A 17,578-nucleotide genomic window follows, 5' to 3' on the forward strand; every position below is an offset into this window, starting at 1 on the left:
CTACTCAAATGAAATCTTCCACTTCTTCAAGTTGATTACTCCATTCATATCAATAGCCCAGTCAATTCCTAGCAACGCAGCATATGCGTTACTATCATCCACTATCTCAATGAACTCAAAGTCAGTCAGCGCACTCGCTCCCTCAATATCCACCGTTACTAAATAGGAGACAACAACAGCGTAGACCTCCCCATCCTCTCCAATGTTTTCTTAGTCAAGACATTCACATCAGACCCCAGATCCAAGATTACCCGGTCCATTTTGTATTCACCTATCTACATGGTTAACCTCATCTCACACCCCATTCATTCCTTCTACTTACCAATCTTTCTAACTATGCACTGCTCCGTAGAATTATTTTCCTTATTGATGCACTTTTCTACTAAGCCTTGCAACCCTTCAATTGCTTTTTGATAGTGCAAAATATTCATACAAGTCTTCAAGAAGGTAGTTAGGATTGAAGGATCTTCTTCTTGAGTTGCATTAGTCTCTAGCATTTTCTCCTAACTTCTTGAGGTGGAGGCATCAATGAAGTTATTCTTTGCTTCCAAGAATGTTTCTTTAGCGCGATTCAGATCAAATTCAACTTCCTTCTTAGTAGCCTTGTGTACCTGTCCCTCTTCCTCAGGCTACTTACCTTTATATGTGCGAGTTGCTATACCACTTCTCAATACAATATTTATGTTATGATCCTCTTCACAGGGTTCAACCCTCATCATATGAATGTTTTGTGTATGTTTCTGGGGTTGCACCTTCTTTTCTCGCATCTTTGCCAGAAGGACCGGACATTCCTCTACGACATGATCAAATTGTCGACAATATTGACATGATGGAAGAATGGGATTTGGATAATCGTGTGCGAAGTGCCCTTCTTCACCACAGTTATAGAAAATTACCTGCCCATGCCCTTGCCCCGGTCCAGCACCTCTTCCTCTTCCTCGACCTTAGAATCCCCCACTCATTGCTTCGTCGCCTTAATCCTAAGGCCAAATTTCCACCTTCGTTCTGTAGGTAGGGGTCTTATCCATCATCAACTCATAACTTCTACAATTGCCTTCATCTTTCCCTACTGACTTATAGAAATTGCAAAATAATTGTTAAGGGGTCTGTACGAAATTCTGTAATATATGGTAGTTATCAATAGAATGTTGTCATGTAACCTGAAAAATAGCGCACCATAGCACAACTCCCATGCTCATTCCAACATTTCTCTTTGGTTTCAGGGAAAAAGGCCCTCCCTATATGATATAGTTACTAAAGACGGGGCAATGATCCTTATCATGTCCATGGAATTTAGATTTTAGGCACCAGATCTCAGCGCACCTCCGACTGAACTTCCCTTCCCTTTTTCAAGATCTGCAACTCCAAGTGTAGGCTCTCCAGCTACGAATGACTCTATTGCACCCCAAGGTTTGTATCATGAATATGTAATGTGTGTAGCCTCATTTCGATCTCCAAGGCTTTTGCTTGCATTACTATCTTTTGTTGTGATAACGATATTCTTAAATGCAACAAAAGTGATGTTATAAACCAGTCATTATGCTAAGTATATGAGATTTTCATATTAGCCTGCCTGATCTGGAATTTCAACCTCTGATCAAATTCCTAAGGCATCTCATCGATTTTCATTTGCATCTCCTTAAATTCAACCACTGACTGCACCTATGACTTAGGCCTACTGAACTCCTTATTCACACCTAGTTGGGTATTTGCCAACGACGCATTGGGGTTATCAATGCAATACTTGATATACCATGTCAATGTGCCGTCCTGTAAGGTTGCAACTAATTGTGCCTTCTTAATATTGTCATCGGTAATCTGTTACGTTTTCCAAACAGTTCCTCCAACAAACCAAAATTTTTTTGGATCTTCGTCCAACGTTCCTTTAAAAATCCACATCTTCATCGCATTCGCCATGTCGAATGGTGGAAGGGGAGGTGGAGGAGGTTAAGGCGTAGGTGTATGAGGTGGAGGTGGAGGTGGTGGTGGAGTGGATGGATGATATATCCTCACAACACCCTAAGTTATTAAACAAAATGACACTTCATGGTGTAGTCAACATCGACCCTTCATTGTCACTTGAAGGAGGTCCAATGAGCGGACTTCAAGGTAACTTCATAACCCTATTTTCACGTAGCCCTAAACATCAAGGTAACTTCATAACCCTATTTTCACATACACACATTTTAATCCAAATCTTCACCTCGCGGTCCTTTAACTATCCTTCACTCTGCTTTGATGTAGCTAATATTCCTATCAATCGAGAAATAAATGACAAATCTTCCTAATATGCGGTCAACCTAGTGATCCACTCCCACACAATATTGCTTCCTGATGCTTCCAGACATCGCACCACTTGAGCATTACACACTATAGGTCCTTTCATCTTCCATGTCCCTTGATTATCAGCTAATTTATACAACCACTCATATAGTTCTTTAGGGAAGAAACAAAAGAATGCGTTGGTCTCATCCATGTACAAAAATTTTTGCAACCACTGCTCCTTAGATAATTTAGGGCTCTTGTTCTTCTGAGCAGCGAACACGTGCGATTTCCAATCAATCCAATTATCAAGTTATTTCTTCATTAGAAACCATTTATGACACATCTCTTAGACGGATCCTGGTCCTGACAACGAAACCATTTTTTGGCTTAAGGGGGCCTGAACCAGGTTCGATGTTGTCCGCACCAACCAACAACACCCTAACTACTAGCCATTTTGGAAACAACCTACATAGCACACGCTACAGTCTCACCCGAAGCAGTATTGGGGGATTTTACAGCAAGGTTTCTACATCCAAGGATATGTGATAAACAGTTCTTAGGCTCTGACAATTCAGATCTTCCTTCACGCATATCGGTATTCATCTAGGGCTCATCACTATAACTAAGTTAAAATGGCTTCTAGACCTTTGCAAAGGTCTACGATCAGTCTTTGTGGACCTTAACCAGATGACTTATTTACTTTTGCAGATCAATAAACAACCCTAGATCTGAGTTCGCATTGATCTACTTAATTCATTATAAAACATAATGGAAATAGCTTTTAACTTTGCGAAAAATAGATAAATACTCATATCATGCATAAATAAGATAGATACAATGATTTCCTGCAACATTCATTCATTGTTTCATAAAAACATATTATTAAGTGAGTGAACATAACATAAAAAAATTCTATAGAAATGCACATTAATTCTTCAAAATTAGTCTTTATTCATCTTCAATATTCATATTATAGACTCTTCTACCCTAAACACTCAGTTGCAGACTCACCAAGGCCTCCTGCGCACTCAGTTGCAGCAGCCTTCCCCTTCTTGCCTAAGTGTAGGAAGTAGAGCCTTCCTGCCTTATTCCTTTCCCAAAACAATTCCTATCTTGATTATCTGCTACTTACCTCCTTTTCTTAACTTGATATGACTAGAATATATATACTTCTCAATACAATACTATGGTATGTAGACCATGGGTGAGTCTCAAAACCGACTTAACTATCTTTCCAAACAAGGAGCTAAGAACCCTTTGACACCTATCTATTTGTGCGCTCTGTATCCACATATCATGGAGACTTTACATCTTTTACAATAACATATACAAAATTTGTGTTAACAAACCCCAAAATTGACCATAAGGACCCTATCCCAACATGTAGAAAACAATACTCAGGAGAACCTCTTAGACATTTTCAACTAAGGTATTCCTTTTTCATAATTATTCTATCTCTGCCTGGAAAAGGCTAAAATTATACTGAGTAAATGTCTTTTCATTTACTTTAATGATTTCGAGAAGACAAATTCTCAACATTATTTTTATGTTTAGGGAGTCTGAAAAGAGATGAAAGATAATTCCTCCTCTAGGAACGAGTGGTATAAATGGTAGAAATTAGTTTCGCATATGATGGAACTCCTCAAAAGACGTAAAGGTGAAGAGGCTGGCTAATAAGACCACTGATTGTAGCGGTTCCTTGGGAAATGGTAACAACCATGTGAAAGTGTATGATCAACCAAACAAGTGGTGACGATGGAATGAGAAAATAAAGGCTCATCTAGAAAAATTAGGCTGATAAAAATCACAATCACAAGAAGAAAAGTGGGAATGGTTTCATACACAAGCTTGAAACATGTAGAAACTATTCTTGCTAATACTTGAATATGGTTTAATTTTTTCACAAGATTGAAACATGATTAAAAAATTTGTATTGGAATTATTAAAGGAAAGTACTCATACTAGAAGACATAATCGATAGTAATTATTCCTTAATACAAATAAAAATAAATTGGAGAGGACCAACAAAATCTATATCAGATGATGAGCAACATTATCTAGAAATAAGTTACAGCTAAGCGAAAACCAAGATTCAGCGAGAGATTAGGTTTCAATCCTTCAGGAAATTTAATAAATTAGCAATATTCATAAACTATGGCAAGCAGGGCATATCGAGGCACCTCTGCCAAATTCAAAGTTGGAGAGAAATAGAAACATATAAATCACTCCTTTGTTACTATATAAGGAAGTGAATTTCTAGCCATGATATAAGGTAAATGAAATTATGCATGTCAACTACACATATATATACTCTATTTCTCAATATTCATTTGTCAAATCGTTGAATTTAGTAAACACTATGAATAGAATCTATTCAAAAACACTTTCTGGTATCGAATACATATCAAAATAGAATGGATTCAAGTTATAATAAAGCCAATTATGCTTTACAGGCTTCACGCCGTAATAACACATTGGTTCTTCAACACCAATACATTTCTAGAAAAATAAATAACCAATGATTGAATAACTATTACATGATGTGAAATTGAATGGAACAACGTTTCAAATAGAAGTAACCATGACCAAGTTATTTTATACAAACAGTTCCCTCAAGGGCTATAAATTTGAAAAGTAACACTACACAATTTCCACTTCGCAAGGAGAGCTAGGAATTATTTGTTAATGGATAGTAAGTATGACTTTAAGTCATGTAACAAAAATCATAAAAAAGATAGAGACCTCATCTGAGAAGTCCCAATAAAACACATCACTCGAGTGGACGTGTAAAATAGACTTCTAGCAGTGTGAAGCATTCTTAGTCAACCAACTCCTTCTAAGGTGGAATGAGCTAAACAAACCAGACATTGATACTATCTCCAAACCTATAGAAGAAAAAAAGAGTTAAACATGAGTGAGAAAGGTTGACCTGAGATAGGAAATCGTTTAAGTTTAACTAAAAGCCCAAATCAAACAAATATAAAGGCCTACCTATAACAAGAGTTATCGCAAAGGTTTTCCCCTTCTATCTATAGGGAGGGTCAAAAGAGCTACACCAAATTAAAGCATGCTATTTGTTGAACATAATCCTAAAAATCCTACATTAAGTAAATAAGAGAAAAAGGAAAGCATGAGCCATTAATAGTTGATAGAGGAATTGAATGGGTGGCCTTACAAAATTCCATAAGCACACTTAGCCATATGTGATTCAGGAAACTGAGAATAAGAGGCAACACCAAATTCTGATGTGTTTACCCCTACAAAGATGAAACCTAGATCTTCAATTACAAGATGAGAATAATAAAGGAAAAATAAATAAATTGACAAGTACAAAGAGAACCAAATTGTGCATGCAAGAGAGCTAATAAGAAAATTTCTTAAAAAAACCTTACTTGTTGAGCACCAGTAACACTTGTCAAGGAGAGTCATTTGATAAGCACTCTGGTTGTTGTGGTCAAAATCAAAACTCCATAGGGAAAACTTGTGATTTTCATTACAAACCACACTACCGTATTTTGTGGGAATAATAGCAATGACATGGGGTATAAACAGGGGTGATCACAAGCCATAAAAACCCTAATTGATTAGGTATGTGCGTGCAGAAGAAAGGAATGAAGACTTCGACACGAATACATGATAAACCAATGCAGCTATTTAATTTTCCTTGTTATCAGTTGGTATCGCTCATATGATAGGTTACCAAGTAAACGACAAGGGAACGATCAGTCAAGAGGGTTTAGGGTTTGAGAGATGCATGGAGAACCATTGGATCACCTCAACCAATCCTTGCCATCCTCAAAAACCTAGGTATGAACACCCCATTTTATATGCACATGACATTTGAAGCATTGGTTGGAGAGCATCAGCCACTCGACCCCCTAGGAATATAGCCTCCAACACCATCCAATTTTCATGCACTGGAGCTTTTAATTTAGGTATTCTGGAAACAAAACCTTAGGTATGAAGTTTAAACAATATAAACAATGTTATCGAGTTCCCAATATCACACTATTAACATGTTTGATAATCAATGATAACCTTGGATGACCATGTGCCCCAAAATTATATGGTCCAATGACTATAACACCAAGTAGGTAGGTCAATTAAATAAATTTAATGAAGGAATATAATGATATTAGCAAGAACAAGGGGTTTTTAGAGTTAAAAAGGTACGTTGTCACCATTTAACACTAAGTTTATTGAACGTCAAAGGTGTATACCATAAATCAACTTACATAGTAAGCCTCCTTCACATTATAGTTTAATATTCATACTAATGGAAAGGCATAGGGAATATGTAAAGTCCCAAACAAAGTATGTAGGAAATGTAGGTACATCATAAGTTCATGTTTAAAGTGAAGTGAACGTTACGATTCTTGTAATTCACCTCATGAAAATCAAGTGTGAAATGGTTAGCATTACTATGTGTAAGTAGCATAAGACAATACCTCTTGTTGTTAATATAGATTAAAGAGGGAAAAATATAAATTCATAGTAGTGAAGCGGTATGCGATAGGTGGTATCAGAGCCTCAATTCTACACTGGGCTTGGAATGTAACATTAGATTTAAATGTAAGGTAAGAAAATTGTATATAGAACAATTGACAACAATTTATGTGGTTGACAAGGTATCATTGAAAAGCATGCTACAAGGGAATGGGAGAGAATTCCTCTCCGTCCATAACAGGGGATGAAGAACTATACGTGGAATTGGGAGGTGGTAGTACTCCACCAAAATATCAGTTTATGAAGGTTATTCAAACTATACAATGAGAACTGAATCATCTCAAAAATGATAATGAATTCCAGTTAAAGGCTAGTTAGGAACAAGAGCGAATGATAATGGAATTAACTAAAAATTCTAGTCATAGAAGCATAGAACCAGAATGGCTGAAGAGGAAAAAAATGGAAGCATATTCAAGAAAGTATGGAAATGGAGGTGAATCAGATACGACGTATCCGAAGTCACATAAAGAAAAGAATAAAATGGAGTTACAAGTAGAGTTAAGGAAAATCAAACTCCCAACCTTTTATGGGGAAAAGGAAAAAGATGTGGAAACATGGCTCTTTAATATGATATAATATTTTCAGGTATATGAATATGAATGCAATCTAAGGGCTAGGTTAATTATTTACAAGTTTTAAGACAAAGCAACCGTCTGGTGGGAAGAGGCCAAAAGTGTACATCTATTGGAAGAAAATATAGTCTCTTGGGGGGAATTCAAGAAACAACTTAAGTCTCGGTACCTAAGTGAGCGACACTATGATGACCGTGCTAAGGAATTCCATGAGTTAAAGTTCAGAAAACTAACCATGGATGAGTTTGTAACGAAATTTAAAAATTTATTATGGTATGCTCCTTATATTAAAGAACAAAAAGCTAAGGTACAATGATTTTTTAACTATTTTCCAGCACCTTACAAAGAAAGGATGGAGTTTGACAATCCTAAGTCAATGGACGAGGCAGTTAGAAAAGACAGATTGTGCTAACAATAATTCAAAAGTATAAGAAAAGGGTTAAAACCATGGTATAATAAGGACAGAACAAGGTTTGTAACAAGTATAAAATGATAGAAAACTCCTTATCGTAAGAATTTGGCAAAGATCAGTAGAGGAAAAAATTCAGCAAAGGGAAACGTAAATCAGCCCGCACAGTCTTACACTAGGTCAGAACCCATGGAACTGAACAATAAAAAAAATGATGGGATCAAGGAAATATAACCACTAATGTTTTGGGGTTGTGTTGAACCCAATTTATTAAGGGACTAGATGCATAATACACGACATGTTTAGAATATTCAAGCAGTTCATGAAGAAATAATGGTAAATGATGTTGCCAGAAATATTCCCAGGATCAGTGCCGCACTAGAACACAGACAGGTTGAGCATCAATCTACTATGATTGACATTGAAGGTACCATTCTAAACCAATTTTTTTCTATTTTAATTGATTGAGGGAATATTTTAAGCTATATTAGTCCCCAAAGTGTTGAAAAATGTAAACTAAGATCTGAAAAATTCAAGAATGCCTAGTTTGTATAGTTAGTGATTGGCACACAAAGAAGTGTAACCAATCAAATTAAATAGTGTGTCATTGACTTAAATGGTTACCTCATAGAGGAAAATTTAAATATTCTTCCCTTAGGATCCTATGATTTATTAATAAGGATGGACTAGCTGGAGAAACAAAGAGTTGTTATAAACTATTTGGAGGAAAAAATGAGTTGTATGGGTCAAAATGGAAAAACTCGGTTAATAGTGGCAAACCAAATAAAATAACATTCCAACAAATTTCATCTTTACAGCTTAAAAGGAGTGAAAGGAAAGGCTGCTAGATATATATGGTGCATGTGGAAACTAATAAACAACAAATAAAAGAAGGAATTTTTTTAGGACGTTTTTCCAGAGGAAATTCGAGGGTTACCTCCTCGAAGAGACATAGACTTATCTATTTACTTCATGTCAGGTGTCACCCCAATACCTAGATCCCCTTATCGAATGAGTATAGTAGAATTACTAGAACTAAAATTGGAGTTATAGTTATTGGTAAAAAAATGATATATCAGACCCAGTGTGACACCATGTGGGGCCCCTGTACTCTTTGTCAAGAAAAAGGATGGCACATTCAGAATGCGCATCTATTACCGTCAACTAAATAAGTTAACTGTCAAAAATAAATATTTGTTGTCGCGAATTGATGATTTGTTCAATCAAGTGAGGGAAGCAACTATATTTTCAAAAAATGATCTAATGATTGGCTATCATCAACTGTGAATAAAAGATTAGTATTCACATAAGACAACTTTCAGAACCATATATGGCCACTATGTGTTCGTAGTGTTACCCTTTATTCTCACTAATGCACCAACAACCTTCATGTGTTTAATGAACATTGTAATTCACAAATACCTTGATAGGTTTGTGCTATTATTCATAGATGGCATTTTAGTGTATTCTAATTAAAAATGAAAAGAAACACAAAGAACATATAATATTGGTGTTACAAACTTTAAGATAACATCAGTTATATGAAAAAATCAGTAAATGTGAGTTTTACAAAGACATAACACAGTATTTAGGCCACATTATTTCCAAAGAGGGACTATTTGTTGACCCTGAAAAGGTTAGGGCTATTATGAATTGGCGCAGAGCTAAAGATGTGTCATTAGTTTGTTCATTTATGGGGATCACATGATAATATCGAAGGTTTATAGAGGGATTTTCAAAAAATGGCTTATCCCATTACTTCTTCACAGAAAAAGGGAATAAAGTTCGAGTGGAGAGCCAAATGCCAAGTAAGATTTGACAAGTCAAAGCAACTTCTGACAGTAGCCCCTCTATTAAAAATTGCAGACCCAGGTAAGGAATTCATTGTTTTTACTGATGCCTATTTGGAAGGCCTTCAGGGATTGTTAATGTAGGAAAATGGAGTAATAGAATAGGAGTCTAGGAAATTGAAAACACATGAAAGGAATTATGTTGGGTATGATCTAAAGGTCACAATAGTAATACATGGTCTAAGAATGTGGAGACATTATTTGTTAGGGAAATTTTTTTGTTTTAGTGATAGATCACATTAGTCTGAAATATTTCTTTATCTAGCTTGATCTAAATTTTAGAGAATCAAGGTGGTTAGCCTTCCTCAGTGAGTTTGAATTTGGCATAAAACATATAAAAGGAAAATAAAATAAAATCACAAATACTTTAAGTAGACATGCCCATGCTTTGATAGGTATGTTTGTTAGCAACATTAATTAATATTTTGTGGAACTAATAAAAAATTCAATACAAAAAGATCCTTAATATATGGAATTCCAGCAAAAACTACAACAAGTAGAAATTCGAGGATATGCTCAAAATTCGGAAGAATTACTAACCTACTGGAATAGATATTATATTCAAAATGTGGGTGTGCTAAAACAAATGATATTAGATCAGTATCACAAGAAACCATATGCACGCCATCCTGGATACGAAAATATGATAACAACATTAAGGAAAAACTTATTTTGGCCAGGTATGAAGAAGGATGTAGCATACTATTTTGCAAATGCATAGAATGTCAACAAGTAAAGGTGGAACATCTACATCCTGCGGGGTTGTTGAATCCTTTACCCATTCCTAAATGGAAGTGGGAAGTAATTTCAACGGATTTTATTATAGGATTACCAGGGACAAAGCTCCAACATGACTCCATCATGGTGGTGGTGGGAACATTGACTAAAGCAACACATTTTATAGTGATGCCGTCTACTTTTAGAATTGCTCAGATTTCCATTATTTTCATGAAATAAATATTTCGACCACATGGTGTAGCAAAAATCATAGTGTCGGACATAAATGCTAAATTTACCTCCAAGTTATGGAAATCTCTTTTTAGGGGCATGGGGACTCAATTAAGTTTCAACACTAAATATCATCCTCAAATGGATGGGTAGACAAAAATAACTAATCGAATCCTGGAAGATATGCTATGAATGTATGTCATGGACAAGCCTACCAAGTGGGAGGATTTTCTTCATTTATCATAATTTTTGTATAACAGTAACTACCAAAATTCAATTAAAATGCATCATTTTAAAGCTTTATATGGCCAAAAATGTCATACACCACTCAGTTGGGGTGAACCAGAAGATAGAGTGAGAGGTGGTGTGAAATATTAGACATAATATTAAAACAACTATAGACAAAAAAAAGGTTATGTGCATAAGAAGAGAATTCATAAATAATTTAATATTGAAGACCATGTTTACTTAAGAGTAAAACCAAGAAAAAATGCCTTAAGGACTAGGACCTATGCCAAATTCGCACCACATTTGTGTGTGCCTTTTGAGATCTTGGATGGAGTTGGTCTTGTGGCATACTAGCTTGCCCTACTGAGCCCTATTAAAGTTCATAATGTTTTTCATGTGTCCTTGTTAAAGAAATATATCCATGATAAATTTCATGTAATTGGTTGGAACTTGATATAGGAGGAACCCAAAGGAGATTTTCTACAAAAGGCGCTCTACATCCTGGATAAAAAAAAAGACCGTGCTGCAAAATTGAGTCACCACTTGGGTTAAAGGGTAGTGGAGGCACTCTACACTTGAGGAGGCTTCTTGGGAGCGGGATGCTACTATGAAAGAAGTCTAGCCAGAATTGTTCAAGAATGAGACAACTTAGTAATAAACACGAAGGACAGTGTTATTTTCAAGTGGGGGGGAAATGTGATGCCCCTTTGTTTCTATGTAAATATATTTTATTTTATATGGAACTAATTTTAGTCGTGATGGATATAAATCCATAGTGAAGTCAATTTGAAATAAAGTATGATGATGTAATAAATATATTTTATGAATATAAAGGAAAAAGCCGAGATTACTTGGGAAAGAAACACTTAAGTAAAAGAGATTATTGCCCAAATCTGGAAACCAATGTGGAAGGATAAGATGAAGACAATATTCCCTAAAATCATTCCTAAAAATCCCTAGGGGTTGCTTAATGAGATTTAATATCATTGGAGAGAAAATCTATTAAATCACTTAGTGTAGAAAAAAACACCAAGAAAAGGTGAATAAAGCACCAATGGAGAAAAAAGAGAGCTTTAATGAAAAAGGGGAAGATAATTTTTTTGAAATATAGGGAAAATCCTAGGCTATTGTATTGGAAAACCTAGAATGCAGGACATCACTAAGGAAAAATATTCTAGGGAAGTAATACATAAAATACCTTGTCTAGAATCACCAAAGGTTGTTGATTCATTGGTAATGAGATCTCAGCTCAGGGGGAACAATGGTGAAGGTTCATGGTTGGGTGGAAAGGTGTTCATCCCAAGCAGATCCCATTCGCCTAGGTTTAGATTTTTTGCTTGTTGATTTAAAAGAAAGTTTATATTATTTATTATTTTATAGGAAAGTTGTTATGTTAGTTTACAAAATAAAATTTCGTTCCATGGTGGCTTGTTTAAGTAATTACATACACAAACAATAGCACCATAAATGAAATTTAGATAGGCTACAAACAAATATTCTACGCACAAGTTTTGTATCCCATTGAGGGGATCACAGGAATTAGAAATGGTTCCATGGAAAAGTCTCTTGTCAAATTTATTGTTTGGTGTAGTAATAAAAAACAAATTTAATACTATTTCTGAGATTGCATAATTTGGTGATCTGATGTACATATACATGTATTGTAGGCGAATGGAAAAACAATTTACTTCTACTGGATGATAAATTTCGTATCATGAATCATCATGTGAGAAAAAATAATTTAATTCAATAATTATTAACTCCACAAATCATAGACATGAACCTTGTCTTGAATTTGGGGCGCATAGGGTCAACTTGAATACCTCGAAATCCATCGAGGAAACTTGTTATAATTTTCTTAACTCCTGCCTTGTGAGGCTAATTGAACCATACAAATAACCACAGCGAATGGAAAAATTTTACTCATAGTAGGTAGTATTATAAAATTCACAATAACATTATTATGTTTCCTTACGAAGTGGAAAGAGCTAGATCCGAGTACATAATAATTGAGGTCATCGAGAACCTAGTTTATTATAAATTTAGTACTGAAAATATAAAGGAAAGTCTTCAGACTAGAGGACATAATCGATAATAATTCTTCCCTAATAAAAATAAAAAGAAATTGGAGAGGACCAATAGCATATATATCAGAAGATGAGCAACATTGTCTAGAAACAAGTTACAATTAAGGGAAAACCAAGTTTCAGCTAGAGATCAGGTATGAATCCTTTGGGGAATTTAATAACTTAGCAATATTCATAAACTATGGTAACCAGGGCATAAAGAGATGCCTCTAGAAAATTCAATCTCGGAGACAAATATAAACATATAAATCACTTCTCTCTTGCTATATAAGGAAGTAAATTTCCAGCCAGGATATAAGGTAAATGAAACTGTGCACCCCAGCTAGACATATATATGCTCTATTGCTAAATATCATCTTCGATACCAAATACATTAAAAAAACAGATAATTAGAGGTTCAAATTGTTTTGGGAAACCATTATTAAGAATTTCACATAATATAATTCAACCTCAAGCAGAGGATGAAATTGAACAATTAAATGGAACAATATGATCAGTATTCATTAGGTAAAGCATGTATATACGAAAAACTATGAGTGGAAGAGATTTAAAGAAATTGTATGGTATATAATATATATTAAAACATAAGGGATTCGATTTGTAATAAATCCAGTTATGCTTTACAGGATTCACGTCGGAATAAAACATTGTTTCTTCAGCCCCAATACATTTCCAAAAAATAATAATAACCAATGATAGAATAAATATTACAGGATGTGAAATTGAATGGAACAACATGTCAGATAGAAGTAATCATGACCAAGTTATTTTATAGAAATATTTCCCTCAAGGGCTATAAATTCAGAAAGTAACACTACAAAATTACTACTTCACTAGAAGAGATAGGAAGTATTTGTTAATGGACTGTAAGTATGACTTAAATCATGTAACAAAAAACATAAACAAGACAAAGATGCCATCTAAGAAGTCCTCACAAAACTCATCATTGGATTGGACATGTCAAACATACATGTAGCAGTGGGAAGCACTATTAGTTGATGAACTTCTTCTATGGGGAAATGAGTTAAACAAACCAGGCATCGATACTGTCTCCATACGTGTAGAAAAAAAACAATTAAAAATGAGTGAGAAAGGTTATCCTGAGATAGGAAATGGTTCAAGTTCAACTACAAGCCAAAATCAAACAATGGCTTACCTGTAACAATTGTTGTCACAAAGGTTTTACCCTTCTACCTGTAGGGAGGGTCAAAAGAGGTACACCAAATTAAAGAATGCCATCAGCTAAACATAATCCATCAAATACTATATTAAGTGGAGAAGAAAAAAAAGGAAAGTGTAAGGCATTAATACCCGATAGATGAACTAAATGGTTAGGTTCTACAAGAATCCATATGCTCGCTTAGCCATATGAGAAGCAAGAAATCAATAATAAGTGGCAACACCAAATTTTGATGCATTTTCCCCTATCAAAATGAAACCTAGATCTTCAATTACAAGACGAGAATAATAAAGGAAAAAAAACAACTTGAGAAGTATAAAGAGCACCAAATTATCCATTTTAGAGAGGTAATAAGAAAATTTCTTAAATAAACCTTACATGTGGAGAACTAGTAACACTTGTCTACGAGAGTTGTTTTATAAGCACTCTTTCTATTGGGGTCAAAATCGAAACTCCAGAGGGAAAATTTATGAGTTTCATTAAAAACAACATTGCCATATTTTGTGGGAATAATAATGATGGGGTGAGGTGTAAACAGGGGAGATCACAAGTGATAAAAACCCTACTCGATCAGTTATGTGCCTGCAGAAGTAAGGAATGAAGACATTGACACAAATACATGATAAGCCAGTGTAGTTGTTCAATTTCCCCTCTTATCACTTGGCATCACTCAAAGGATAGGTTACCTAGCAAATAACAAGGGAAAACTCGATGAAGGGGGTTTATGGTTTGAGAGGTGGAGAGTGAACCATTGGATCACCTCAACCCATCCTATTCATCTATGAAAACCTAGGTATAAACCCTCCATGTGATATTCACGTGGAATTTTATGTGTTGGCCCGAGAGGATTGGCCACTCGCCCCTCTAGGCATATGGCCTCCAACACCATATGATTTTCATGCACTAAAGCTTTTAATTTAGGTATTGTGGAAAAAAACCCTTAGGGATGAGGTTTAAACAATATAAACAATTCTATCAATTTCCCAAGCTCACATTGTTAACATGTATAATAATCAATGAGAACTTTGGATGACGATGCACCCAACAAATAATGTGGTCCAATGACTATAAAACCATGTAGGTAAGTTAAGTAAATAAATTCATGAAGGAATAGAATGACATTTACAAGAACTAGGGGCATTTAGAGTTAAAAATTTACATCATCGCCATTTAACACTAAATCTATTGAATGTGAAAGGTATATACCATAAATAAATATACATAGAAACCCTCCTTGACATTATAGTAGGATATTGATACTAATGGTAAGGCATAAGGCATATGTAAAGTATCGAGCAAAGTATGTAAGAAAGGTACGTACATCATAAGTTCATGTTTAAAGTGAAGCGAAGGTTATGATTCTTGTGATTCATCCCACGAAAATCGAGTGTGAAATGGTTAACATTACAACAAGTAAGTAGCATAAGATGGTACCTCTTATTATTAATACAGATTAAAAATGAAAAAACAAAAAAAGTCGTAGTAGTGAATAGGTATGTGACAAAAGAACACCTCAAAATCTACCCTAATGCATGAATATCGTGACTCATTTAGGCTCAAAGTAGGAGCATAAGGGCACTATCAATCTCCAAAAGCCAACTATGGTGTTATGGAAAGAAGTAAAAATATAGGTAAGAATGGTAATTTAGGATTTACCATTATAGGCTTGATATCCGCAAAAAATGGGAGGATGAACGCAAGGGATAAGAGATAGGTTAATTAGAGTAGGATAATATAGGAATCCAAAATCTCTATCTGTGGTAAGTAGTTAAAACTACCTTAGAAGCTTCTGGAAGAGGAATATTTGGAGATATTTTTACTTTCTCGAATTTCTAGAATTAGCGCACTTGTAGAATGAGCAACATGTGTTGACCGGTGATGGTGCTCAAGTATACAACATGTGCTGAATGCAAGTGGCCAGACATGGAATTTGCACTAGGGCTATAAACAACAATTTTTTTGGAGAAGTGATACTTAGGGATTTGTGAGGGGATTATGAAAAATGTTCAAGGATGTTGATTGATCTAGTTTTTAGCCCTTTTGGGATGATGTGAAAAAAAATCATGTAACACATGCAATTATACATCTCCTTTACTGTTTTATTCTTCTATTAAGTTACATATTTTTACTGAGAGGTGTAGGGAATATAATGCTAATGAGTAATGTCGTGTTCTCTACAAAAATTTTGAAATTTCTTGTACACATATTCCCCCACATTATATATGTGTATCTTTTTAATGGAGTATGAATATTGTTTCACAAAAATACCCTTAAATATCTTGAAGGTTGCAAAGATTTCATTCTTGTACTTGAGAAAATACACCCAAGAGTATCATGAAAAATCATTGATAAAAGTTGACACATATTTGGCCCCTAAAAATAAATGACCTGAAAATGTCATTAGATCAATATGCACAAACATAAGAGGTGTTTTTTCCCTTGAGGACTTTCCTTTAGGAAAGGGATCTTGGTGTTTATTTCCAAGAGTGCAACTTGTACACACTCCATCAATAAAAGAATTTTTTAGAAGTCATGAAACCAAATTTTGAGTGTACATCTACTGTAAATATCTACAATTTAGATGTCCAAATATTTCATGCCATTGCTTACTCAATAAATCAACATGAGCTATAAAATAAGAAATATAGGAAGATTAGAGGAAAACATAATTATATAATATAGAGGCATGTTAACTTGTCCAATAGTAAAAACAACTTTTGGATCATCTGATTCTCTAATATCTACTTGATTTGGATAAAACTCTATTGTTTTCCCATCACTAGAATGATAGATTTGATAAATGGACAATAACTTTGCATAAATTTCAGGGACTAGGAACACATTGTCAATGAAGCGATTGGTAATCTATATAGTGCCTAATCCCAAAACTTCAATTTGCGTAGAGTCACCAACTGCAATTTTTGAAATGTTCCTATGAGATGTAGAATGAACCAAATCTTGATAAGGAGTCATATGATGTGATATCCTTGAATCAAGTATCCAATTATCTATACATTTACATAAGGCCTATGTGGATAAGATTGTCCTTTTCCTATTGAAATATTGTTTTTCTTCATAGCTTCTTCTAAGGCATCCAATGTTTTCCAACATCTTTCTTCAATATGCCCCTATTTTCCATGAAAAGTACAAGGTTCATCTATTTTGGTCATCTTCTTTTCCTGTTTTTTCTTTTCGTTTAAGAAGGATCATTCATTCTTTGAAAAAGTAGGAGAAGACTTAATATTCTACTAAGGCTTAGAGGGAGACTCATGCATTTGTGAAAACATTTTCTTCTATTGATGCTAGGCTTTATGTTGCCTTCAAGGTTATGAGCCACCAAATCCTGATTTGAAGAGACAAATAAAAAATCTAGATGCTCTAGCTTAGATTTTTCTTGTATGAGATGATCACAAAATATATAAAATATAGGCATTTTAAATTTGTCACCAAGGGCATCCCTTTCTCCATAGAAGGTAGTTGCAAAATCCTCAAAAGGACCCTTTAGTTTTGACAAGAACATGAAAATGAATGCA

This window comes from Pinus tabuliformis, chromosome Q (genome assembly GCF_031772625.1).
Source record: "Pinus tabuliformis cultivar Carrire ecotype Pingquan chromosome Q, CPIR1, whole genome shotgun sequence".
Classification (NCBI taxonomy): Eukaryota; Viridiplantae; Streptophyta; class Pinopsida; order Pinales; family Pinaceae; genus Pinus; species Pinus tabuliformis.